Raw genomic sequence first — 27,019 nt, 5'->3', positions numbered from 1 at the left:
ACAATCCCTGCCCTCAGGAAGCTCTCACAGCGAATCATGGAAATGTAAGTCTTAGTTCCATAAGACCTTATTCCATGCTCAATGACCCTGCCTCTTTTGTATAGTTTAGGGGAGGCTCCATCAGACAGAGGCAATCTCTCTGTAGATCCCCAGCAGGGATCAAATCCAAGACTTCTCTCTGGCTCAGAGAAATTTTTCAGAGCTTCAGCTTCTAGCTGAAGGCAGATGATAGAAAAGGAACTAGTGGACCTTGAGACAAGTGTCTCTGTGTTTCTATCTCTATTATAGACATAATGATACTATTATAGACATAAGGTCTTGAGAACTAAAGAAGACAACAAATGCTAAGTACCTGAAGCTAAAATAAGTTTGTTTGCTATGTTTAAAGAAACAGAGACAAGCTTAAGTACATATATGAAACAGGAAACTAGATATTAACTTCCACAAATCAAAACCCTTTGGAAGTAAACTATAATAAAGGGATTAAAAACTTAACAGCTTTATCAACAAATTAGATACAGCTAGAGAGAAAATTAGTGAATCAGAAGATAGGTCAAAGGAAATTAACAAAATGGCACAGAGAGATAAAATGATGGAAATTATGGAAGAGAGTTTAGGAGACATGATGAATAAAGTGGGAAGGTGTAACAAGTTCAAACTAGAGCTCCAAAGGGAGGGGAAAAGAAGATGGCAAAGATGCAATATTTGAAGAATTAATTAATGGCTGAGAATTCTGTAAAACTGATGACACCCATTTATACATTTAAGAAGTCCAAAAAATCTGAAGTTCAATAAATAAAAAGAGAAATATACTCATAGACAAATTAGAGTGAAACCAAAAAATTCTAAATAAGGGGGTGGTGTATTTTAAGAAATACCTTAAAAGTTGCACCAGGGGAAATAATTACTAACTGCAAAGAGTTAGACTTATTTAAATTTTTTTTAAATTTTTTTTTTCAACGTTTATTTATTTTTGGGACAGAGAGAGACAGAGCATGAACGGGGGAGGGGCAGAGAGAGAGGGAGACACAGAATCGGAAATAGGCTCCAGGCTCTGAGCCATCAGCCCAGAGCCTGACACGGGGCTCGAACTCATGGACCGCAAGATCGTGACCTGGCTGAAGTCGGACGCTTAACGGACTGCGCCACCCAGGCGCCCCTTAAATTTTTTTTAACGTTTATTTATTATTGAGAGACAGAGAGAGACAGAGCATGAGCAGGGGAAAGGCAGAGAGAGGAGGAGACACAGAATCTGAAGCAGTCTCCAGGCTCTGAGCTGTCAGCACAGAGCCAAACACGGGGCTCAAACTCACAAACTGCGAGATCATGACCTGAGCCGAAGTCGGACGCTCAACTGACTGAGCCACCCAGGAGCCCCAAAGAGTTAGCCTTATAAGAGCAACAACAGAAGTCAGAATAGAGTGGAAGAATATCTTTAATATTCTGAAAGAAAATAGCTGCCCAACTATAATGAAACATTTCCAGTGAAAATACCTCTTAATAATAAGTACAATTTAAGAAAACAAAAGGCTGAGAAAATTCAGAACATATAAAGGATGAGTTTCAGACAGAAGGAGATAAATCCTAGATGGACAAAAGAAGGAAGTCAAAGAAAGTAGTAAATGAGTAGGTAAATAAAAATGCACATGGACTACATAAAATAGTAACATCTAGTAGGGTTAAAAAACAAAAGTTAAATATAGAACAACAATATAGAGGAAGTCAGTAAAATTATAAGGTTCAAATTGTTCTGAGATCATTGTATTATCCATGAGGAAGATAAAGGAATTGATTTATTATAATTTGGTAATCTAAATATACATATTATAAGTCTTGGCCAAATATTTATTTATTTATTTATTTATTTATTTATTTATTTTTTTAATATGAAATTTATTGACAAATTGGTTTCCATACAACACCCAGTGCTCATCCCAAAAGGTGATGGGCAAATATTTAAAAAAATGGACACAGAATGTGTAACTTCTAAAAAAGTAGAGAAAAATATTGTAATGATTACACAGTTCAAAAGAATGAAATAATTCCATGTTCATTCTTTGATCCAATACACTTAAGCTAGAAATCAACAAAGTCTTATCTCTGTATATTTAGAAATTAAGTAACAATAACCCATGGATTGGAGAAAGAATAAAAATTGAAATTGAACTGGATGATTTAAAAAATACCATATGAAAACTCATGGGATACAGCCAAAGCATTACTTAGGGGAACAATTTAGAGTTTTATATAATAGGAAAAAAAGGCTGAACACTAATATATTAAGCATCTTTTTAAAGAAATTAGAAGGTGCTGGGGTGCCTGGGTGACTCAGTTGGTTAGGTGTATGACTCTTGACTCTTGGTTTTGGCTCAGGTCATAATTTCATGGTTTGTGAAATGGAGCCCTGCATTGGGCTCTGTGCTGACAGTGCAGAGCCTGCTTGGGATTCTGTCTCTCTGACTCTCTCTGCCCCTCCCCCCATTTCTATGTCTCTCAAAATAAATAAAGTTAAAAAAAGAAGTTAGAAGGTGAATAGAAAAATAAAGCCAAATTAAGTATAAGAAAGAATATAACAAAGCTAAGAACAATTAATAAAACAGAAAATCCATGTATAACAGAGAAGATCAGTAAAGGAAGAGTTTTTGTTTTTGTTTTTATTTAAGACTAACAAAAATCTCTGTAGAATACACAGGATAGCTGTACAAACCTATTTCTCTTCTTTCTGGGCACACAGCTCCTTAACACTGCCCAGCACCACCTGAATGGTGGTGGTCCTGTGAAAGTTCTAGTGGTAGAGTGTGAACAACAGTGACATGTGCCATTCTCAATCCAATCCATGGAGCCCTCTCATGTGTGGCCCTCCATTCTCTTTCCCAGCATGGTAAAGGCAAGCAAGGCAGCCTTGGAAACCACACTGTGAAGATGGCAGAATGAAAGATGAAGAGCCACTGCCACCTAGAAGCACCTATTTGGAGAAATAAACTTCTATAATATCACATTGTTGGTTGTTGTTGTTGCAGAAACCATGAATGCCTTACTTAATACATTCACAAACCTCTGAAAAGATAGGTCAAGGGAGAAGTGAAGGCATACATCACTAATGTGAGAAATTAAAAAGATGATACCATTACATATTTTGCAGGTATTTTAAAACATCACTAAGAAGGTTTATGGGGGGAAAGCCAATTAATTTGAACAGTTAAATGAAATTATAAATTCTCATAAAATATAATTTAACAAACTGGACTTGGTATTGTTAAGATGTCAATTTCTTCTAAATTGTTGTGTGCAATAAGTGTAATCACAATCAGGATTCTAGCAGGACTTTTTTTTAAGTTTATTTATTTATTTTGAGAGAGAGAGAGCAAGAGTGAGAAGGGGGAGGGGCAGAGAAAGAATCCCAAGTAGGCTCCATGCTGTCAACTCAGAGCTCAAGGTGGGACTCGATCCCACGAACCATGAGATTATGTTCTGAGAGCCAAAATCAAGAGTCGGACACTTAACAACTGAGCCACCCTGGTGCCCCATAAGCAGGCTTTTCATAGACACTGTAATGTGATTCTGAGATTAACACAGATACATAATTTTCTAGAGTAGCTAAAACAATCTTGAAAGAAAAAGACAAAACTGGGGTACTATATAGCCTGACTTCTAGACTTTCAAGAGTAAAGCTACAGTAAGCAAGACAATGTGATATTGGGTAAGAATACTAGATTGATGAGACCAAATAGAGACAAGGAATTAAACAATGTGGACCCACAAATACACTGTTTTGTTGGTGCCAGGGTAATTCATTGGGAAAAGGATAGTCTTTTCAACAAACAATGCTTTATAACTATATAACCACATAGAAAAAAATAACTTAGCAAAAACCACTCAAAAAGAAGTAGAATTGTGAATAGCTCAATAACCATTAAAGAAACTGAATCAGTACTAAAATATTTTTTCCACACAAAAAACTTCTTTAGCAATTTTTACCAGATATCCAAGGAATAAGTAATAAAAATTTTATACAATCTTTTTTGGAATTTTTAAAAAAGGTAACACCTGTCAATTCATTTTATAGGGTAAATACATCCTTGATTTCACAACGTAAAACATTAATGAGAATGAAAAGTTACCCATCAATCTCACATTTGAACAAAAATGCAAAATCTAAAACAAAGTATCATCATACCAAATCCAGCAATATAGTAAGAAACAAAAACATTACAACCAAGTTTGGTTAATACATAGTTTGTACTTTCAAATATGGTACCTCATTTAATTCTTCCCTATAGTACTGTAAGATAATGGATTCTGTCCTCATATTAGTGATGAGGACACTGAAGAGGGTCTAGAGAGGCCAGACTTTCCTGGTCTAGACATATCCTGGGGATGATCCTCAGCCTGCAATCAGAGTCTGCAATCAGCTCTTCTATGGGAGGCAGCAGGGCTTGGCTTCAAGGGCCCCCAGCCATTTCTGGCTAGTCCCGGAAAAATAGTAACACACATCCTAGCCCATCAACGGTATTTCTCAAATCCCTTTACCCGTCGGGGCACTTTGAGATATCACTTGTATTAGGGTTACCTGTTCTCTGTGAATGGTTTGCATCTTCCAACAGACAACAAACAACAGACAGCTCAGAAAAGATATGCAACCTGCCTTTTAGTCTTCAAAGTATCAAAAATCATGCCAAACACCACATATTAGGTACACAGTTAACAATGTCAGCTGTTGAGTCTTTAAGGGCTTTTGATAACAATTACCTTTCAGATAGGTATTATAAACATCCCTATTTTACAAAGGAATCCACTGAGGCACAGAGTAGTTGAGTAACTTACACGATGTTATGTAGCTAATAAATGGCAAAACCAGTAATCTAACAATTGTAGTCTGGTTATAGAGTCTGTGCTTTTTAATCATTAAACTAAATAAAACTGAGTTCTCTAAATGCTCTTCTGTCTATTCATATGCCATTACTTATATTTCTTCAGGCTCAGCTCATTTACTGTCTCCTTCAAAAAGCCTTTCCAAACTATTTGGTGAAAACATTTCATCCTTTTCAGAATTCCTATACTATTTTTTGCTTTCACAACATAAAATAACATTGTAATATGTCAGTATGAGAGGACATAATGATGCTGATGATGGCGATGGTGATGATACTTAACATTTTTTGAACACTTATTATGTGCTATCCATTATTGTATGGACTTTAAATAAATTAATTCTCACGAGTACCCTGGAAACATATACTATTATTATATATTTTACAGATGAGGAGACCAAGGCTCAGAATGTTAAGCAATTCACCTAAGGACACATGGTTAATGGCAGAACCATTGCTAGCCCTGGCCTAGGAGATCGATTTCCTGAGGCTCTTCAGAAAACTAACCTGCCCACTGCTGTCAGATACCTCAGAGAGGGAGCCCCAGATATGTACAGTCTTTTCACAGCAGCCTCTGCCTCTCCCGCTCCCTGTTACCCATAGTTACACATGGGTGCTGCCACCAGCTCTATGACTGGGTCACAGCCAGGAGAGTAGCACTTGCTTCTGGTTTCCCCAGGCCTGAACAACTAAGTCAACACTCATGCAGGAAATTTAGAAAAGTGTTATAAATAAGAGAATACAGTATTTTCAGAGGGAGAGAGGAAGAAAGAGGTATTTGAGAAATCCATATATCCTTGAGTTGGACTTTTTTTTTCCATAAGAAAAAAGATTTGTTTCATTATACCATAGCTGCCTACCATTTCAGCTGCCTACCAACATCCCAAAGATAAGAAGAGGGAGTGCAGCATCCCTGAAGACGTCAGGGCACTTTTAGTATTCAGGCGGTACTCACTCACCTGAATACGCTTAGGATCAGAAGGAAAGAAGACTCTTTGGAAAACACAGGGATCCCCCATCTCCAAGTCCCATAAGCCTCTTTCTACCTCATTTCACTTCAACAAATACCAGTTGTCTACTATGTTCTAGGCATTGATAATACAAAGATGAATGAGATTTCTGAAATCTCATTGAGTCAGTTCAATCCTGAAATCTCACTCAAATCTTATAGGAAAGACAGATATGTAAGAGGCAATTCTAACTGAGGGGGAACAGGCTGCCATCAGGAGAGCACAAAGGCTCTAGCATCTTGCTCCTGAAAGATCTCAATTTCTCAACGGTATCCTGGAAAATGAGTCTTAGAGTGGGAGGTAGAAAGGGAATAAAAGATGCATCACCACTTACTTGGGGTAAGGAGCAGTTAGCTAATGAAATGTTGTGTTGAAAAGGGAAGCCAAAAAGAAATTAAAATAAAACAGAAGCTAAAATGCAGAAAAGCAAAAATCTTAGGTAGGACGGGCAGCTTTATGTAAGACCCCCTACCTGGGGGCCATGGCAAATAACATAGATGGAGGAGGAGCTGCTCCATGCAGAGCAACCTGAGAAGTCAGGACAATTGCTCCCTCATGCTCCGGAGGGACATGACCTTCTTTGTTGCACCATCAGAAATTTAATTTTGTTTGTCTTCTTTTAAAATGTGAATACCTGTGGGAGATGATGCATGTGAAGTCACCATCGTCTTGATTTGGAACAGTGGCATTTTGCCTTAAGAGTTGGGAGCCTCTGAGAGTTGGGGCAGGTTTTGGATTGCAGGCCTGAGGGCAAGAAGCAGGAAGAGGACTGAGGATGAGGGGAAGACCCTCTCCTCCTGAGGTCTGGCTTGACCACTTGCTACCTCAGTCCATTCTATCATGAATGATCTCCTCTCTGTTCTGGGCAGTGAACTCTCCTTCTCTCTGGCCATTCTCTATACAAAGCTATCTTCAAGTCTGCACCCCAGTCACTGGTGACTCCCATGAATCCTGCCTATGTACCAGCCACCCAGTTAGACCAGAGAAGGGCATACTTTCTTTGACCAGCCAGCTCAGCCTTGGCCTCAACCCCCCCCCCCCCCTTTTGACCCAGGTAGCTCTCTCTCTCTCTTTTTTTTAAGTTTATTTATTTATTTTGAGAGAGAAAGAGAGAGCGCGAGAGCAAGTGCACATGAGTGGGGGAGGGGCAGAGAGAGAGAGAGAGAGAGAGAGAGAGCAGAGCCTGATATGGGGCTTGAACTCATGAAGCACAAGATCATGACCTGAGCTGAAATCAAGAGTCAGATGCTTAACTGACTGAGCCAGCCAGGCATCTCGGCCCAGGCCCAAGTTGCTCTGACAGCACACCTGCTCCAAGCAGATGCTTCCCATGCAAACCTTCACCACATACACTCTGCATCACTGTTTCCTCCTTATCTCCAGCCTCCCCACACTCAAGGGCCACCTTCCAAATATATCGACTTTGGCCCACACTCGCCTCTGTAGCATTCACTACAGCAAAAACCCTGGGGAAGAGGAGGCCTTCCAAAGATAGCTTGCGCACAACTGTAGTCTCTTAGTTGATGAACTCCAAACCTGAAAACGCAGTAGCTCAATGTCTTAAGTCACCTAACCTTGAATATCATATGTATGGACTGTGCTGTCCATGACTACTCTGACTACAACCATATACTGACCGCTGGATCACAAACCCTCATCCCTTCAAGATTTCGGTTTCTACTTCACTGTCAACTGTCTCCGACAAAAATCTTGTCCTAATTCTTGGCAATTTCAATATTCTTCTGGATAGTTCTTTGTGTGTCAAGCTCTGTGTATAGTGCTTTACAAATACTATCTTATTTCACCTTCAGAACTCATTTCTCAAAGGAGGAAAGTGAGAGTTGGAGCAAGTAAGCAATTTGTCTAATTCTGCACAGCTATGTAGTGACGCTGAGCTGTTCATATCATTAAAGCCTGTGTTCTTGACTGCTATACTGTGTTGTCTCCTACTGGTAGAACATGTACCTTTCCTTGGTACGTTTTGGACTTATTTCACTCAGCATAATACCTTCTAGTTCCATCGACATTGCTGCAAATATCATGATTTAATTCTTTCTTATTGCCAACTAGTATTCTATTGTATATATAACCACATCTTCTTTATCCATTCATCAGTTGATGGACATTTAGGCTCTTTCCATAATTTGGCTATTGTTGAAAGTGCTGCTATAAACATTGGGGTACATGTGCCCCTATGAATCAGCATTCCTGTATCCTTTTGATAAATTCCTAGTAGTTCTATTGCTGGGGTGTATGGTAGTTCTATTTTTAATTTTTTGAGGAACCTCCACATTGTTTTCCACAGTGGCTGCACCAGTTTGCATTCCCACCAACAGGGCAAGAGTGTTCCCATTTCTCCACATCCTCACCAGCATCTGTTGTTAATTTTAACCACTCTGCCCAGTGAGAGGTGGTATCTCAGTGTGGTTTTGATTTGTATTTCCCTGATGATGAGTAACATTGAGCATCTTTTCATGTGTCTGTTGGCCATCTGGATGTGTTCTTTGGAAAAGTGTCTATTCATGTACAAGAGACTCACTTTATATTGAAAGCCACAAATAGGGTGAAATTGAAAGGATGAAAAAATATACTCCACGCAAATACTAACCAAAAGAGAGCTAAGGTGGCTCTACTAATTCAGGTAAAATAGACTTTAAGTCAAAAACTATTACAAAAACATTACAGATTGATAAAAGGATCAACCCACCAAGAAGATATAACAATTTTAATATATAAGCATCAAACATCAGAGCCCAAAATATATAAAGCAAACATTACAGAATTGAAGGGAGAAACAGACATCTCTACATTAATAATTAAGACTTCCAAACATCACTTTTAATATGGTAGAACAGACAATGGAAGATCAATAAGGAAATATAGGACTTGAACAAAACCATAAGCCAATTAGATCTAACAGAAATATACTAAACACCCAAGAACAGCATAATACACATTATCTCAAATTCACATAGAACATTCTCCAAGACAAACCATATGTTAGGACACAAAATGAGTCTCAATAAATTTTAAAAGACTGCAGTCATAAAAAAATATTTTTAGCTATCACAGTGGATAAAAATCAATAACAGAAAAAAAATACAAATACAGGGAATTAAACCACACATTCTTAAACAACCAAAGGATGGAAGAAGAAATCAAAAGGGAAATTAGAAGATACAGATAGTCTTTACTTATGATGGTTCAACTTACGATATTTCAGATATACATTGGTGCAAAAGTGATATGCATTCCGTAGAAATCCTACTTTAAATTTGAATTTTGATCTTTTCCTGAGCTAATGATATGTGATACTATTAATACTCTTATGATGCTGGGGAGTGGCAGCCATGTGATCATGAGGGTAATGGAAATACATTTACAACCATTCTGTTTTTCATTTTTAGTACATTAGTCAATAAATTATATGAGATATTTGACACTTTATTATAAAAAGGGCTTTGTGTCAGACGATTTTGCCTAAATGTACACTAATGTAAGTTTTCTGAGCATGGTTAAAGTAGGCTAGACTATTATGGCTTAAATATGATATTCAGAAGGTTAGGTGTATTAAATGCATTTTTGAATTATGATACTTTTACTTTTTTATTTTTTAAAAGTTCTTATTTTAATTCCAGTTAGTTAACATAATGTTATATTAGTTTCAGGTGTACAATTCAACACTTCCATACATCACCCTGTGGTCATTACAACAAGTGCACTCCTTAATCCCCATCACCTATTTAACCCATTCCCCCACCACCCTCCCCTCTGGTAACCAATAACTGTTCTCTATAATTGTTTATTTCTTGATTTGTCTCTCTCTCCTTCTTATTCTTTTCCCTTTGCTTGTTTTCTTTCTCAAATTCCACATGTGAGTGAAATCATATGGTATTTGTCTTTCTCTGACTTATTTCACTTAGCATTACACTCTCTAGCTCCATCATATTGCTGCAAATGGCAATATTTCATTCTTTTTTATAGTTGAATAATATTACATCTATCTCTATGTAGATATATCGAGATATATTTATAGATAATATATATACATATACATATACATATACATATACATATACATATACATATACATACACACATACATACACCACACCATTTTTATCCATTCAACAATCGATGGACACTTGGGTTGCTTCCATATCTTGGCTATAATAGTGCCATAAATGTAAGGTGTATGTATCCCTTTAGATTAGTGTTCTTGGAACCTTTAGGTAAACACCCAGTAGTATGATTCCTAGATCACAAGGTAGTTCTATTTTTAACTTTTTGAAGAACACCCCCTACTGTTTTCCACAGTGGCTGCACCAGTTTGCATCCCCACCAACAGTACAAGAGGGTTCTCCATTCTCCACATCCTCACCAACACCTGCTGTTTCTTGTGTTGTTGATTTTAGCCATTCTAACAGATGTGAGGTGAAATATCACTGTAGTTTTGATTTGTATTTCCCTGATGATAAGTGATGTTTAGCATCTTTTCCTGTGTCTGTTGGCCATCTGTATGTCTCCTTTGGAAAAATGTCTGTTCATGTCCTCTGCCCATTTTTCAAATGGATTATTTGCTTTTTTTGTAGTTGAATTTTATAACTTCTTTACATATTTTGGATACTAATCTTTTATAAAATATGTGACTTACAAATATCTTCTCCCATTTGAATTATGATACTTTCAACTTACAATGTGTTTACTGGGATATAACTCTACTATAAGTTGAGGAAGATCCGTACATTGAGACAAATGAAAGTGAAAACACAAAACACCAAAATCTATGAGATATAGTGAAAGCAATGGTAAGAAAGGAATTTACAGCTATAAATGCACACATGGATAAAAGAAGGTCTTAAATCAATAACCTAAGCTTATGCCTTAAGAAAAAGAAAAGCAAATTAAACCTAAAACTGGCAGAGGAAAGAAAACTCACATTATTAAAATCAGATATAAAAAAAGGACAATACTACTGATGTTACAGGAATAATAATGCTATGAACATTTATATACCAACACATTGGCTAACCTAAATGAAGTGGACAAATTCCTAGAAACACACAATACACCAAAACTGAATCATGAAGAGATAACAAATCTGAATAGACCTATAACTTGTAAATAGATTAAAACAGTGGCCAAAAATCCCCCTAGCCCCCACCCCGAAAAAAAGAAAAAAAGAAAAGAAAAAGCCTAGAGCCAAATGACTTTACTGTTAAATAGTACCAAACATTTAAAGGATTAACACAAATTATTTTCAAACTTTTCAAAATACTGCAGAGGAAGAAACACTTCCTAACTCATTCTATGAAGCCAGTAATACCTTGACACCCAAACCAGACAGACAATACAAGAAAACTACCAACCAATGTTTCTCATAAATATTGTTGTAGAAACCTTCAATAAAATATTAGCCAACTGAATTCAGCAGCATATTAAAAGGATTATGTATCATGACCAAATGAGATTTATCTCCAGAATGTGATAATGGTTCAACATAGGAAAACTGATTCAGTAAAATCAATTACTAGAATGAAGGCGGGGGTTGGGGTGGTGGGGGTGGAATATACGATCATCTCAACTAATGCAGGAAAATATTTGACAAAATTTAACACCCTTTCTTCACTAAAAATAGAACAAACTCAGTAAACCAGGACTAGAAGGAAACTTCCTCAATATGGTATGGAAATTCCACACCTAACATCATACTCGGTGGTCAAAGATTACAAGTATTTCCCCCAAGATAAGAACAAAATCTGGATTGCACTTTCTCCACTTCCATTCAACATAGTACTGGAAGTCCTCACAAGAGCAAATAGACAAGAAGAAAAAATAGAAGGCATTAATATTGAGAAGGGAGAAATAAAATTATCTTTGTTTGCACATGACATGACCTTGTATTCCAAACACCCATGCGCGCGCGCACACACACACACACACACACACACACACACACACAAACTGGTAAAGCTAATAAACAAGCAATTCAGCAAAAAATAAACCAATTTTGTGGGACACAAAATTACCACACAAAATTCAGTTGCATTTCTATGCACTAATAATGAAAAATCCAAAATGAAACTAAGGAAACAATTCTATTTACAACAGCAGGAATAATTTGACCAAGGGGGTGAAAGACTGAAAACTATGTAACATTGCTGAAAGAAATTAAAGAAGATGCCAATAAATGACATCCCATGTTCACAGACTAGAAGACTTAATATTGCTAAGATGACAATACTGCCTAAAACGATTTTCAGATTCAATGCAATTCCTATCAAAATCCAATGACTTCTTTTTGAAGAAATACAAAAACATATCCTAAAATTCCTATGAAATACCAAGGGATTCCAAATAGCCAAAATAATCTTGGAGAAAAAAGAACAAAGTTGGAGGTCTCATACTTCCTGATTTCAAAACTTACTACAAAGCTACAGTAAGCAACAGTATAGTTCTGGCATAAAGACAGACATATACAACAATGAAACAGAAATGGGAGCCCAGAGATAAACTCTTACATAAATGATCAAATGATTTTTGACAAAGGTGCCAAGAAAGGAGTCTTTTCAATGAAGGGTTTCGGGAAACTGGATATCCACCTTACAAAATTACTCAAAATGGCTCAAAGGCCTAAGTGTAGGAGCTAAAAAACTATAAAACTTTTAGAAGAAAACATAGGAGGAAAGCTGCATGACAATGGATTTGGCAATAATTTCTTAGATGTGACACTAACACACAGGTAACAAAAGAAAAAATAAGTTGAACTTCCAACAAAACTTAAACCTTTTGTGCATCACAAAACACTATCAAACAGGGTGAAAAAGAATGAATAACCTGAACAGATTTATATTTATTAAAGAAATTAAAACAATACCAAACAGTTATGAAATAATTCTCTACAATCTCTTCCATAAAATAGAAGCAGAGAGAATACTTCCTAGTTTATTAGATTATACCAGCCTTGTTCCAGCTTTGAGAAGAATGCTGGTGCAATTTTGATTGGGATTGCATTGAATGTGTAGATTGCTTTGGGTAATATTGACATTTTAACAATATTTATTCTTCCAATCCATGAGCACAGAATGTTGTTCCATTTCTTTGTATCTTCTTCAGTTTCCTTCATAAGCTTTCTATAGTTTTCAGCATACATCTGTATGCTTTTACATCTTTGGTTAGGTTTATTCCTAGGTATTTTATGATTCTTGGTGCAATTGTGAATGGGATCAGTTTCTTTATTGTCTTTCTGTTGCTTCGTTATTAGTGTATAAGAATGCAACTGATTTCTGTACATTAATTTTGTATCCTGCAACTGCTGAATTCATGTATCAGTTCTAGCAGACTTTTGGTAGAGTCTATCGGGTTTTCCATGTATAATATCATGTCATCTGCAAAAAGTGAAAGCTTGACTTCATCTTTGCCAATTTTGATGCCTTTGATTTCCTTTTGTTGTCTGATTGCTGATGCTAGCACTTCCAACACTATGTGAAACAACAGTGGTGAGAGAGGACATCCCTGTCGTATTCCTGATCTCAGGGGGAAACCTCTCAGTTTTTCCCCATTGAGGATGATGTTAGCTGTGGGCTTTTCATAAATGGCTTTTATGATGTTTAAGTATGTTCCTTCTATCCAAACTTTCTCGGGGGTTTTTATTAAGAAAGGATGCTGAATTTTGTCAAATGCTTTTTCTGCATCGATTGACAGGATCATATGGTTCTTATCTTTTCTTTTATTAATGTGATATATCACATTGATTGATTTGCGAATGTTGAACCAGCCCTGCAGCCCAGGAATGAATCCCATTTGATCATGGTGAATAATGCTTTTTATATGCTGTTGAATTCGATTTGCTAGTATCTTGTTGAGAATTTTTGCACCCATATTCATCAGGGATATTGGCCTGTAGTTCTCTTTTTTTGCTGGGTCTCTGTCTGGTTTGGGAATAAAAGTAATGCTGGCTTAATAGAATGAGCCTAGAAGTTTTCCTCCCCTTTCTATTTTTTGGAACAGCTTGAGAAGGACAGGTATTATCTCTGCTTTAAATGTCTGATAGAATTCCCCAGGGAAGCCATCTGGTCCTGGACTCTTATTTGTTGGGCAATTTTTGATAACTGATTCAATTTCTTCCCTGGTTATGGGTCTGTTCAAGTTTTCTATTTCTTCCTGTTTGAGTTTTGGAAGTGTGTGGGTGCTTAGGAATTTGTCTATTTCTTCCAGGTTGTCCAGTTTGTTGGCATATAATTTTTCATAGTATTCCCTGATAATTGCTTGTATTTCTGATGGGTTGGTTGTAATAATTCCATTTTCATTCATGATTTTATCTATTTGGGTCATCTTCCTTTTCTTTTTGAGAAGCCTGGCTAGAGGTTTATCAATTTTGTTTATTTTTTCAAAAAACCAACTCTTGGTTTCATTGATCTGCTCTATAGGTTTTTTAGATTCTATATTGTTTATTTCTGTTCTGACCAGATTATACCAGCCTTAACCTAATACTAAAACCAGACAAAATAATATTATAAGAAAAGAAAATCATAGACCAATATATTTCATGAACATGGATACAAAAATCTTCAACAAAATATTAACTTAAATCCAACAATGTACTAAAAGAATTAAATGCATCTAAAAGCAGAATAAAAATGTCTGAGGCGAAAACTGATAGAAGGACAAGGAGAAAGAGAAAAATCCATTATTATACAGTTGGAGATTTCAACACCCCTCTATTAGTAATTGACACACCAAGTGAGATCTAGTTATGCATGGCTGGTTCAATATTCTAAATGCAATCCATTATATAAAAAGACTAAAGAAAAAAGATAATTAGACCATATTAATGATTAAGAAAAAGCATTTGATAAAATCTAATACAATTCGTGGTAAAAAAATAACTCTCAAAAATGGGATTATAGGAGATCTTCCTCAACTTGATAAAGAACATGTAAAAACCTACAGCTAACATCATAGAGACAATGCTTCCCTGCTAAGGAATTGGAATGCCATGGATGTTCCTTCTCACCATTTCTATTCAACATTGTACTAGAGGTCCTAGTTAATGCAATAAGACGAGAAAAGGAAATAAATGTATGCACACTGGGAAGGGAGAAATAAAACTGTCTTTGCCAACAGATGATGTAATTGTGTATACAGAAAAATCCCAAAGAATCAGTAATCAATAGCATCATCATCATCATCATCATCATCATCATCATCATCATCATCTCCTAGACCTAATAAACGATTATATCAAGTTTCAGGATACAAAGTAATATGTAAACATCAATTGCTTTCCTATATACCAGCAATAAGCAATTGGCATTTTTATTAAAAATACAACCACCAGGGGCTCCTTGGGTGGCTCAGTCGGTTGAGCATCTGATTCTTGATTTTGGTCATGGGATGGGGCCCTGCATCAGGTTCCCTGCTGAACATGGAGCCTGCTTGAGATTCTCTATCTCCTTCTGCCCCTCTCCCCCACTCACACACACACTCTTACTCTCTAAAATTAAAAAAAAAAAAATAGGAACACCACTTACATTAGTACCTAATTAATTATCTAAATTTATATGTAATTTAGGTATAAATCTAACAAAATAGGTACAAGATCTAAATGAGGAAAACTACAATGCTCTGATAAAAGAAATCAAAGAAAAGCTAAATAAATGAAAAGATAGTCCATATTCATGAATATGAAAACTCAGTATTGTTGGGGCACCTGGGTGGCTCGGTCGGTTGAGCAGCTGACTTCAGCTCAGGTCATGATCTCGCGGTCAGTGAGTTCGAGCCCCGCGTCGGGCTCTGTGCTGACAGCTCAGAGCCTGGAGCCTGTTTCAGATTCTGTGTCTCCCTCTCTCTGACCCTCCCCCATTCATGCTCTGTCTGTCTCTGTCTCAAAAGTAAATAAACGTTAAAAAAAAGAAAAAAAAAAAGAAAACTCAGTATTGTTAAGATTAAGTTCTTCCCAACTTTATATATATATGCTATGCCATTCCAATAAAAATCCCAGTAGGCTACTTTGTGTTCTGATTCTAAATTGTTTCTGATTCTAAAGTTTATGTGGAAAGGTATATAAACTGGGTCTAAAGTTCATATGGAAAGACAAAAGACCTGGATTAGCCAGCACAATATTAAAGAGGAAAAAATTCAGAGACCCAAAACTACCCGACTTTAAGACCATATAGCTATTATTCAAATTATAGCTACTTTTCAAGACCATATAGTTAAGGTATTTATCTACGGTATTAATTTACTTCAAAGCTACAATAATTAAAACAGTGTGGTATTTGTTAAAAAAAAAAAGAAAGAAATAGATCAGTCAATGGAACAGAATAGACAGCTTAGAAATAAATGCACATAAATATAGTCACCTGATCTTTGACAAAGGAGCAAAAGTCAACACCATAGACTATAGTTGTAGAAATAGTTCTAGAATAACTGGACATTCATACACACAAAAAATTAATCTAGACACTGGCCTCCCATCTTTGACAAAAAAAAAAAAACTAAAAATGGGTCATAGACTCAAGTGTAAAATACAAAATTATAAAACTTCTACAAGATAACATAGGAGAAAATCTAGGTCACCCTGGGTTTGGCAATGAGTTTTTAGGTATGACACTTAAAGCACAATCAAGGAAAGAAGAAACTGATGAGCTGGATTTCATTAAATTGAAAAACTTCTGCTCTGTAAAAAACACTATTAAGAGAATAAGACAGCAAGCCATAGACTGGTAGAAAATATTTGCAAAACACATACTTGGTAAAGGACTTAAAATTCAAAATATACAAAAAGCACTGAGATATCAACAATAAGAAAACAAATAATCTGATTAAAAAGTAGGACAAAGATCGAAGGATACCTCACCAAGAAGATATACAGATGATAAGTGATGAAAAGATGCTCAACATATGTCATTAGAGAGTTGCAACTTATGACAACTATGAGATATCACTACACATCTATCAGAATGGCTAAAATCCAAAACACTGACAACACCAATGTTGACAAGGATGTGGAAAAATGAACTCTCATTCATTCCTGAATGGGACGCAAAATAGTACAGCTACTTTTGGAAGACAGTTTGGCAGTTTCCTGCAAAACTAAACAGACTCTTATCTTACAATCTGGTAATTACACTCAGTGGTATTTATCCAAACGATCTGAAAAGTTATATCCAAAAAAAGCTGCAGATGAATGTTTATAAGGGGCTTTATTCAAAATTTCCCAAACCTGAAAGCCAAGATGTTATACAACTGGTAGATGGATAAACCATATGTAGTTTATCAAGATAAAGGAATATTATTCAGTGATAAAAAGATATGAGCTATCAAGTCACAAAAGATATGGAGGAAACAAAAATGTATATTGCTAAGTGAAAGAAGCCAGTTATAAAAGGATTCCAACTATGGGATATTCTGGAAAAAGCAAAGCTATAGAGACATGAAAAGATCAGTAGTTGTTAGCAGTTGTAGGAGAGAAGTGGAGCACAGGGGATTTTTCAGGCAGTGAAACTATGTTGTATAATATTGTAATAGTGAGTAGACGATATTATGCAAGTTTCAAAATGCCCCAAAACTGTACAACACATGGAGTGAAGCCTAATTACATATAGAATTTAGTTAATAATAATGTGTTACTATCGGTGCATCAATGTAACAAATGTACCACATCAATTCAAGATGTTAATAACTAGAGAAACAATCAGTGAGTGATGGTAAGAAAAAATATGTGAGCTCTCTGTACTTTCTGTTCAGTTTTTATATAAACCTAAAATTGCTAAAAAAGATTAAGTATATAAAAAATTAAACCCCCAAATGCCCAAGTAACTCATAGAAAGAGTGGAAAAAGAAAATAGAGAAAAGGGGGAGGACAAACAGAAAAAAATTTAATGATGGAAGACTTACCCCTACTATATCAATATTTACATTAAATGTAAATCATCTAATTATAGAAATAAAAAGACAGAGATTGACAGAGTGGATTAAAAAGCATGATACATATGCCTCCTGTCTGCAAGAAATTTTCTCCAAATACACCTGTAAGATAGGTTGAAAACAGACAAATGGAAAAAGATACATCATGCAAACACTGGTAAGAAGAAAGCAAGAAAGACTATTTTATAACAAAAAAAACTAGACTTCAGAAAAAAGAAAATGACCAGAGACAGAAAGAGACATTACATAATGATTAAAGAGCCAATCCCAAAAGAAGACATAGCAGTCCTAAATGTATATGCACAAATGAACAATATGTGAAGCAAATACTGACACAACTGAAGGAAGAAATATACAGATATGCAATATAGTAGAAAAGTTCAACCCTCTGTCAACAACTGATAGAACAACTAGATGGAAAATCAGCAAGGATAGCAAAAAGCTCTACAATGCCATCAATCAGTAGAATCTGATAAAAATTTACAGAATACTTTTCCCAACAACAGCAGTTCTTTTCTAGAGTGTACAAAACATACATCAAGTTAGATCACATTCTGGCTATAGAACAAACCTCAGTACATTAAAAAAAAACTGAAATCATATAGAATATGTTGTCTGACCATAACAAAATCAAACCAGACATCAGTAATAGAAAGAACACAACAATCCAAAGACTTAGAAACAAATGAACACATGTCTAAATAGTCCATGGTCAAAGAATAAGTTTCAAGGAAGATGTAAAAAAAATAACTAAATGAAAATGAAAATGCAACATATAGAAAATGGTGGGACACAGCTAAAGCCATGCTCAGAGGGAAATTTATAGCACTAAATGCACACATTAGGGAAAAAATAAGTCTCAATCTATAACCTAAATTCCATCTCAAGAACTTAGTTCAAGAAGAGCAAAATAAGTGTAAAACAGAAGGAAATAAATAATAATAATAATATAAATATAAATAATATATATAAATATAATAAATATAATAATAATAAGTCTAAGATAGAAGGAAATAAATAATAAACAGCAGAAATCAATGACGTGGAAAACAAAAACAATAGAGAAAAATCAATAAAGTGAAAGAGCTAGTCCTTTAAAAAGTCAGTAAAATTGACCAAGCTCTAGCCAGACTGACAAAGAAAAAAGAAGGTACAAATTACTGATATCAGAAATGAAACAGGAGACCTTGCCAGTATCAAAAGGATAAGAATACTACAAATAATTCTATATATATAAATTTGACAACTTAGAGGAAATGGAACCATTCATCAAAAAACACAAACTACCATACAATCCAGCAATTGCACTTCTGGGCCTTTATCCCAGAGAAAGTAAAACTTACCTTTATACAAAAACCTGTAATGCATGCCCATAGCAACTTTATTCATAATAGCTCAAATTCAAAATAGCTTAATATTCATAATAGATCAAAACTAGAAATGGCCCAGATGTCCTTGAGCAAGTAAATAGTTACACAAACTGGTACATCCATCCAATGGAACAACAGCCATTTGTATACACACAGCTTGGATGAATCTGCAGAGAATTATGCTAAGAGAAAAAAATCCAAACCTAAGTGTTACATACTGTATGAATCTATTTATATAATATTCTTTAATTTTTTAAGTTTTTATTTAAATTCCAGTTAATTAACATACAGTGTAATATTAGTTTCAGGTATACAATATAGTGAGTGATTCAACACTTCCTTACAACCCCTAGTGGTTATCATGAGTGCACTCCTTAATCCCCATCTCCTATTTAACACATCCCCCCCCCCCAACTCCCCTCTGGTAACCATCAGTCTGTCCTCTATAGTTAACAGTCTGTTTCTTGGTTTGCCCCCCCCCCTTTCTCTTTGCTTTTGTTTCTTAAATTCCACATATGAATGAAATCATATGATATTTGCCTTTGTTTTACTGACTTATTTCACTTGGCATAATACTCTCTAGCTCCATCCATGTTGTTACAAATGGCAACATATATAATATTCTTTTTTAAAAAATATGGAGCACTTCGGGAATTTATGTATCATTTTTGCACATGCTAATCTCTGATCATTCCAATTTTAGTATATGTGCTGCCGAAATGAGCACTATAATATTCTTGAAATGACAAAATTATAGAGATGGAGAACAGATTAGTAGCTGTCATTGGTTAAAGAGGGGGCATGGTGTGGCTATAAAAAAAGCAACAGGAGAGATCCCTGTAGTAATGGAAGTACTACATGTCTTGATGGTATCAATGTCAACACCCTGGTTGTGATATTGTGCTTTAGTTTTACAAGATGCTGTCATTGGGAGAAATTGGGTGAAAAGTACATGGAAGCCCTCTGTATTATTTCTTATAACTTGTATGTGAATCCATAATAACTTTCCCCCTCCCCAAATGTAACTTAATTATTTAAAAAATCTTATCCCTACTCACTAGCTACTGTGAATCCTCAGGGTGCCCTTTAAGGAAGTTTGAGCAAATTTTGTCTCTATTTGCCATAAAAGAAAGAGAAGGCACACACAGACAGAGGCAAATTACACCGAGGACTCATGCCTGAGTGTTGAGCCTAACCATGTCCTGGGTAGCCATGACCTGGGGTAGAAGACTAACTTTTAGCTCTATGCTGCATGCACAACAATTCCTCTTTCTCCCACCACTTGGGGAGAAAACAGGGGAACCCACTCTTGTACTGCCACCTTGTGGTTTGCTGAAAATAAAAACGAACAGAATGGAATTGATCATGGGGTGTCTGAGTGAGACTGAGATGCTGGTTTTACAGATGGGGAGATCCCTAAAAGGCTGGTAGCTTGCTGGGGTCAAACAGTTAGTAAGCTATTCATTAATTCATAAATGGAAAAAAACAGGAACTAATTTATGCTGTTGGGCCAAAGGTGCCAGGAAGGCTAAAACAGAGAAACAAAAAGTTCAAAATTCTTCATTAATCTGGAAAGCCAATTTCAAAATAGCCTCCTGCTTTCATCTGTTAGGGAAAGAGCCCCATGTGATCTGTTACCACCAGGGGGCAGTAAGGAACCCAAAATAGTTGTCATTTCATTGCAAAGGGCCTTGATCAATGCAGGTTACCCAGGGAACCTGGGAGTTATTTCCTGGAAATCCAAGGCTGTGTACCGCTGAACCAAATTGCACCCCCAGAGCACTCTTACCCACCTGCTGTCACACACACACTTCCCAGTGTTACTCTATATGGTTTTTGATCTCCTACCAGTTGGGATTCATTTCTTTGACAATGAAAGAGCTGGCATACTAGGGAGGACTATAACTGAATCAGACACATGTCCTAGTTAGTTCTGCCACGAGTAGCTATGGTAATAGTGTCAATCTCTGAGTCTTCTTTTCTTCTTTCATAAAATTAGAGAAATGACAATAATATTTATTGAACCTATACCTTACACGAGTCTCATGACGGCCATATGAGGTAGGTACTATATCCTCATTTTACAGAAGATGAAAATGGGGCACAGAGAGAGAAATCAAGTAACTAGGTCGTGGTCACATAAGCTAGGAAGTGGTGAGTCAGGATTTAAACCCAGGCAGATTGGCTCCAAGCCTGTGTGTGCCCATCCCTCTGAAGATTAAGAAAGGCAATAAAAGAAAATTAGTGTCCACAGTTAGCCCTGTATTAGTTGTCAGACTTGGAGCTTTGCAGTCTTTGGAGCCTTTAAAAGCATGTTCTACAAGCTAACACTGAGTGTGTGGATGAGTGGCAATGGGTGAGTATATGGACATGGTACCAGCAACATTTGTTGCACAGCTGCAGGCCAGGAGGTGCTCCTGGGCAGCCTAACAGAGGTGGCCCCTGCTCTTTGAAGGTGGGCTACCATGAAGGCCTGACCCCATCCCATCAAATTGCACCATGGCCCTGTGAGGTACTGGTGCTCCCATTTTACACATATGGCACTGATATCCCAGCCCATTCTTCCTCCTCTACTCCTTTGTATCTTCTTGTAACCCATAATCCCAAAACAACAGGGAAATTCTTCCCTCTTGTAAGGAACTGGCAGAAAGACAGTCTCCTTTCTCAGTGACTCCTTTAGAAACCCCTTTAAGAACTTTGCAAACATTAGACAAAAGAGTTTTCCAGCAGTAAGACTGCAACTGTACCCAGTGGTCATGGGGAAGGGACACACAATTGGTATAATTCAGCTCAAAGTAGCTCAAAGAGGAAAGCTGGGAAATAGGAGGAGCCAAACTCTGGAGTAATTTCTGCTGACAAGAGGCTTGGGTGGGGGAACAAGAGGGGTTTTGCTTTAGGACAGAGGAGCTTGTGGGTACAGAGGTCAATAGTGCCAGGTTTCCTAAGACAATCTCAATTTCAAAATTTCATCTGCTGTCAATCACACACTCCTAGTTTTAGTACGAAACCATTTTTAGCTTCTAGGGCAAGTTCTAGACTGCAGAAGTCTTTGAAAGCAAGGCTTACAAACTGGGGTGTGCCTGGTACAAGGCTGGCATTTCTCCACATACCCGCCCCAGTTTCTCCCTGAAGCCTAGGCTCTGCATTTTGATAATCAGCAAAGAAAGACCCATTAACCCTTACCAACAAGGTAAACAACTTGAAATAAGCTTGAAGTCATTTTTAGAAAGCTAAGCCTATTCCCTCCAGAGAAAAGAATAGCAGTTCCCTTCCCGCTAGGTGCACTGCCTAGCAGAGCAGAGCAGCCTTGCAAGGCACCATCGCTCAATTTTACAGATATGCAGTTTGTGCTCTGCCAGGTTAAGTACTCACCTAAGGTGAACAGCTGACAGGTGATGCACCAAGATCTGAAACCACATTTCACCAGTTGCTATGCCCAACATGTTTTGTGGATTGTGAAGGAAGAATTAACATCAAAGCCAGGGAGATAAGGTCTCTCCCTTTTTCTTGCTCCAGTGGTGGGAGAACTGTAAGGGAGTGAGTCAAGTTGTTTGATTTTTTTTTAAGTTTATTAGTTTTTGAGAGACAAAGAGAGACAGAGCATGAGTGGGGGGAGGGGGAAGAGAGAGAGGGAGACACAGAATTTAAAGCAGGTTCCAGGTTCTGAGATGTCAGCACAGAGCCCGATGTGGGGCTCAAACTCATGGACTGCAAGATCATGATCTGAGTCGAAGTCGGATGCTTAACCAACTGAGTCATCCAGGTGGTCCCAACTTCTTTGATTTCTAACAAGAAGTTGGAGGGTCTTCCCAGGATCTGGGGGAGTAGACCTGAGTTTCCCAGATTGCTGGCATGAAGCATATCCTGAGGCAGGGTCCATAGGATTTGGAAAACAAATGATGAGATTGACAATTAGGTAATTATGGAAAATGCCTTAAGGTTAAATTGAGTTTTTTCGTAAAGACTTCTCAAAGTATGCACATTAGTGGGGATTTCAAAGCTCTGAGTATAGGAAGCTGAGGTTTAGAAAAGTCCCTTGTCCAAGGCCAGTGTAGAGCTCAGACAGCTGACCCACACCACAGCTCTCTCATCCGGCAGGCTGGGTCCCTTGGGCCTCTTTATGAACCAAGGTCTTCTGTCAGTAAACTGAAGTGACTATTATATGGTAATGTCTTTGGAGTTGCTCTTCCTTTGACATTCCATGGCTGCAGACCTGCTTCTAGGAAACCCCCACCCCTATCCTAATGCTTACTACAGTGTTACCTAGGACCTGGTACTTCCTCCTCAGAATCTCTGTTCCTTATTTACAAAGTAAGGCTGACAGCACTTGTCCTAGGAAAGCTGACAATTAAATGACAACCTGCATTTTTAAAAATTTTTTAACATTTATTCATTTTTGAGAGACAGAGACAGAGAACAAGTGGGAGAGGAGCAGAAAGAGAGGGAGTCACCGAATCTGAAGCAGGCTCCAGGCTCCGAGCTGTCAGCACAGAGCCTGACATGGGGCTCAAACCCATGGACCACGAGATCATGACCTGAACTGAAGTTGATCGCTTAAGACTCAGCTATCCAGGTGCCCCAAATGACAACCTGTATTTAGACACCGCACACGTAAGTAGCACTCAAATAGTTCCCTCCCCCTCAGTTTCCATCTTGGAACTAACCCTGACTGCCATGACTTTGGGAGCTTGTTTAATTTTCTTTCACTCACCTCAATACACGCAATTCTGAAAGGCTTACCTGGGAATGGATGCAGGAAAATAAGGACCATTCAAACATGAAGCAGTGCTCTGTACTAGAGGAAGCAGCAAGGTCAGAGAGCCCCTTTTCTGCTTCCTCTCTAGGTCAGTGTCACAGCAGCTCATGGCCAGGAGATATATGCCCTCTGGCTGAATCAATCTCTGGGCCCACCCCTCTACACTTCGTGCCCACTTCTGCTTTTCCATCTTAACATGCCCATCCCTCCATCTGAAATATACCCCTTCTTGACTATCCAGTTCTACCAAAAGGCCTATCCTATTCCCAGGGGACATGTTAAGTCTCACCTCTTCCATTAGGCCTGTCCTTACACATTTTGCCAACATTCACCTGTCCCATCCTCATATCTCCTCTTTCTTCCCAGGGCTGGGAAGGAACATGAACAAAGGAAAGGCAGCCACACATATAGAAGAAACAGTCTCAAAGGCCAGTGATCTCTCCTGCAGAAGTATTTCTCCACTGTGCCCTTGTAGTGGAATGACGGAAGAGGATGAATATTGTTCTCAGAGGCAGGAGACTTCTGCATTGCACCAAAACCTTGAGCCTCTTCAGTGAATGTGCCCAGAAAGGCAAATAATAGAGCTTTTCAGTTGTTGCCAGGGCAAGCCTGAGAGCAAAACAGGTCCTCTTAGCCATGACTAGTTCCAGTGAGAGGGACTCACTGAGCTCCTTCTATGTGTGCGTGCACCTAATGTCCAAGAACCAACCCAGTTCCCAGCCAGAGCCTCTGGCCCTCAAGGTTAACAAGCAAAACACAGAACCATTTCTACCCTTTTCCTGCAGGGTTTCACTTGATAAGAAGTGGCCATTCCTCCGGGGAGGAAGGGTTCTGTTTGAGTGCAAATGCATCAACTTTCTGTTCAAACACAGAACATACTCTGCCGGTGCTCCCCCTGCCTCTCTGGCTTCCTCCCACACCCATATTTCTCCCTAACTGTGGAAGCCATTGTCCCCGCCCCCACTCCCTCAGGCAGCTTCTATGCTCTAATTCTAGACAGTCCTGGGGCATCTGGTCTACTGTATGTGTGCTGTATGTGTGCTCAGCACACCAAGCGGCTGTCACCACCTTCCTCTCCAGACCCACAGACCTAACTGCCTACCAGGTCTCATTGCTTACCTCATAGACACCTCAAAGTCAGGTTCCAAACAAACCATCTCTCTCTGCCCCTTCTGTACTCCCTACTCACCAATCAGCCATCTGATACCATCATCAGCCCATCTGATGAGTGCAGAAACCCTGAGTGAGCCCTTCTAGACCTCTTCTCTCATTCATCCCACATCCTAGCTGGCTCCAAGTCCTGTGGGTTATACCTCCTGAGTGCTCTAGATATATCCTCTTCTCTGTCCCATTGCCACTGATCCAGTTGTATGCTCTCATTACTGGCAGCTTCCAAAGTACTTCTTAGGCCTCCAGCCTTATTCTTCCCACTCTGTCACCAGATCGGTCTTTCTAAATCATGAATTAGACAGTTTATCACATCATCCTCTCCAACAAAACTCTGTGTAGGCTGAATAATAACACCCATGGCATTCATTTCCTAATATTCAGGACCTGTGAATGTCACCTTTTATGGCAAAAGGGACTTTGAAGATATGATTATATTCAGGATGTTGAGATGGGAAGACCACCTTGGATTATCCAGGTGGGCCCACTGTAATCATCATGGACCTTCTCAAGGGGATGAAGGAGGATCAGAGGAGGAGACCATATGATACTGAAAGCATAGATGAAGTGATGCTTATGAAGGTAGAGCAGGCCATAGGCCAAGGAATCTAGGCAGTCACTAGAAGCTGAAAAAGGCAGGGAAATGGATTCTAGAATAAAAGTATCAGACACCAGAATAATGTGGCTCTAGGAAGAGAGACAGTAGGAGTTATTTTATTGAGTACCATGTGAATGGCCACCTCTTTGTGTATAAGGCTGGTTCTAGGTGGAATGAGGCCATCCTGCTGTTGGTGGGTCCAAACCTCATCCAGATCCTACAGCAGGCCCAGTGTTTTTATTCAGCTCTAAAAAGGCTTCCCTGTTCAGGTCCCTGGACCTAACTTGGCAGGGATTTTAATCCACAAAGGAATGTGGCTGCCCAAAGAGCTAAGGTTATGTTAGGATGCATCAAAAACACAGCTAGTACAGGAGAAGAATGAGGTCAGTACCATATGCTCCTGGGCTAGTCAGGCCATAATAGACTAATCTCCATTCTGAGGCCCATGCTTCAGTAAAAGACTGACAGATTTGATCACAGAATGGTGAATAAGATGGGAAAGAAGCTCAAAACCATGCTAAATAAAGAATTATTAAGCAACTGAGTTTGTTTAACTCCAAGGGGGGAAAATGGCTTAAGAGGCAGGAAAAAGATAAAGATCTTTACCTTTATTAACTATCACATGGAAGAGAAATTAGACGTGTTCTGTGTGGATTAGAGGAAAGAAAGAACATCCACTAGTGACAGTACTACAGGTGCACATGAGGAGAAGAGATCTGGGACTGTGATTGTGGGCAGCTCATGTAATACTGAAGGGCCAGATTTTTTTCATCTGGAAAATAATGATAATGATGAGGAAGATAATGACATCACCTATCCCATATGGGAAGAATTACTTGAGATACTATTTCTGAGGCTCAGCACAGTCTTGCAATAATAACTGCATTATAAATGGTAAGGCAGTATTATCAGCAGGAGAAAGATTCTACTTAACACAAGGAAAGACTTTCCAGCAATTAGAGCTGCCCAACAGCATGTGAGTTGCCTCAGAAGGCACCTGCGAGGGTTGTACAAGGAAGGAGCACTTGAAAACAATTCTCTAAACCCCCACCATCTACCCAAAGCCAACCTACCTCAACGTTTATTTTTGGGACAGAGACAGAGCATGAACGGGGGAGGGGCAGAGAGAGAGGGAGACACAGAATCGGAAACAGGCTCCAGGCTCCGAGCCATCAGCCCAGAGCCCGACGCGGGGCTCGAACTCACGGACCGTGAGATCGTGACCTGGCTGAAGTCGGACGCTTAACCGACTGCGCCACCCAGGCGCCCCAAAGCCAACCTATCTCTAAAGGCCCAGTGCAAACATTTTCCTCTTT

The 27,019-nt window shown here is 38.1% G+C and overlaps 1 protein-coding gene and 1 pseudogene across 5 annotated transcripts in view; both read right to left on the bottom strand.

Moving 5' to 3' along the window:
• The window catches only part of ARHGEF4 (Rho guanine nucleotide exchange factor 4), a 269,255-nt gene that overhangs the window by 221,448 nt on the left and 20,788 nt on the right, over positions 1-27,019 (bottom strand). The gene's annotated exons all lie outside the window — the stretch shown is intronic.
• Positions 19,814-19,909, bottom strand: LOC111562115 (annotated as a pseudogene).

Source organism: Felis catus, chromosome C1 (assembly GCF_018350175.1).
Source record: "Felis catus isolate Fca126 chromosome C1, F.catus_Fca126_mat1.0, whole genome shotgun sequence".
Taxonomy (NCBI): domain Eukaryota; kingdom Metazoa; phylum Chordata; class Mammalia; order Carnivora; family Felidae; genus Felis; species Felis catus.
This window is presented reverse-complemented; position numbering and strand designations above follow the sequence as displayed.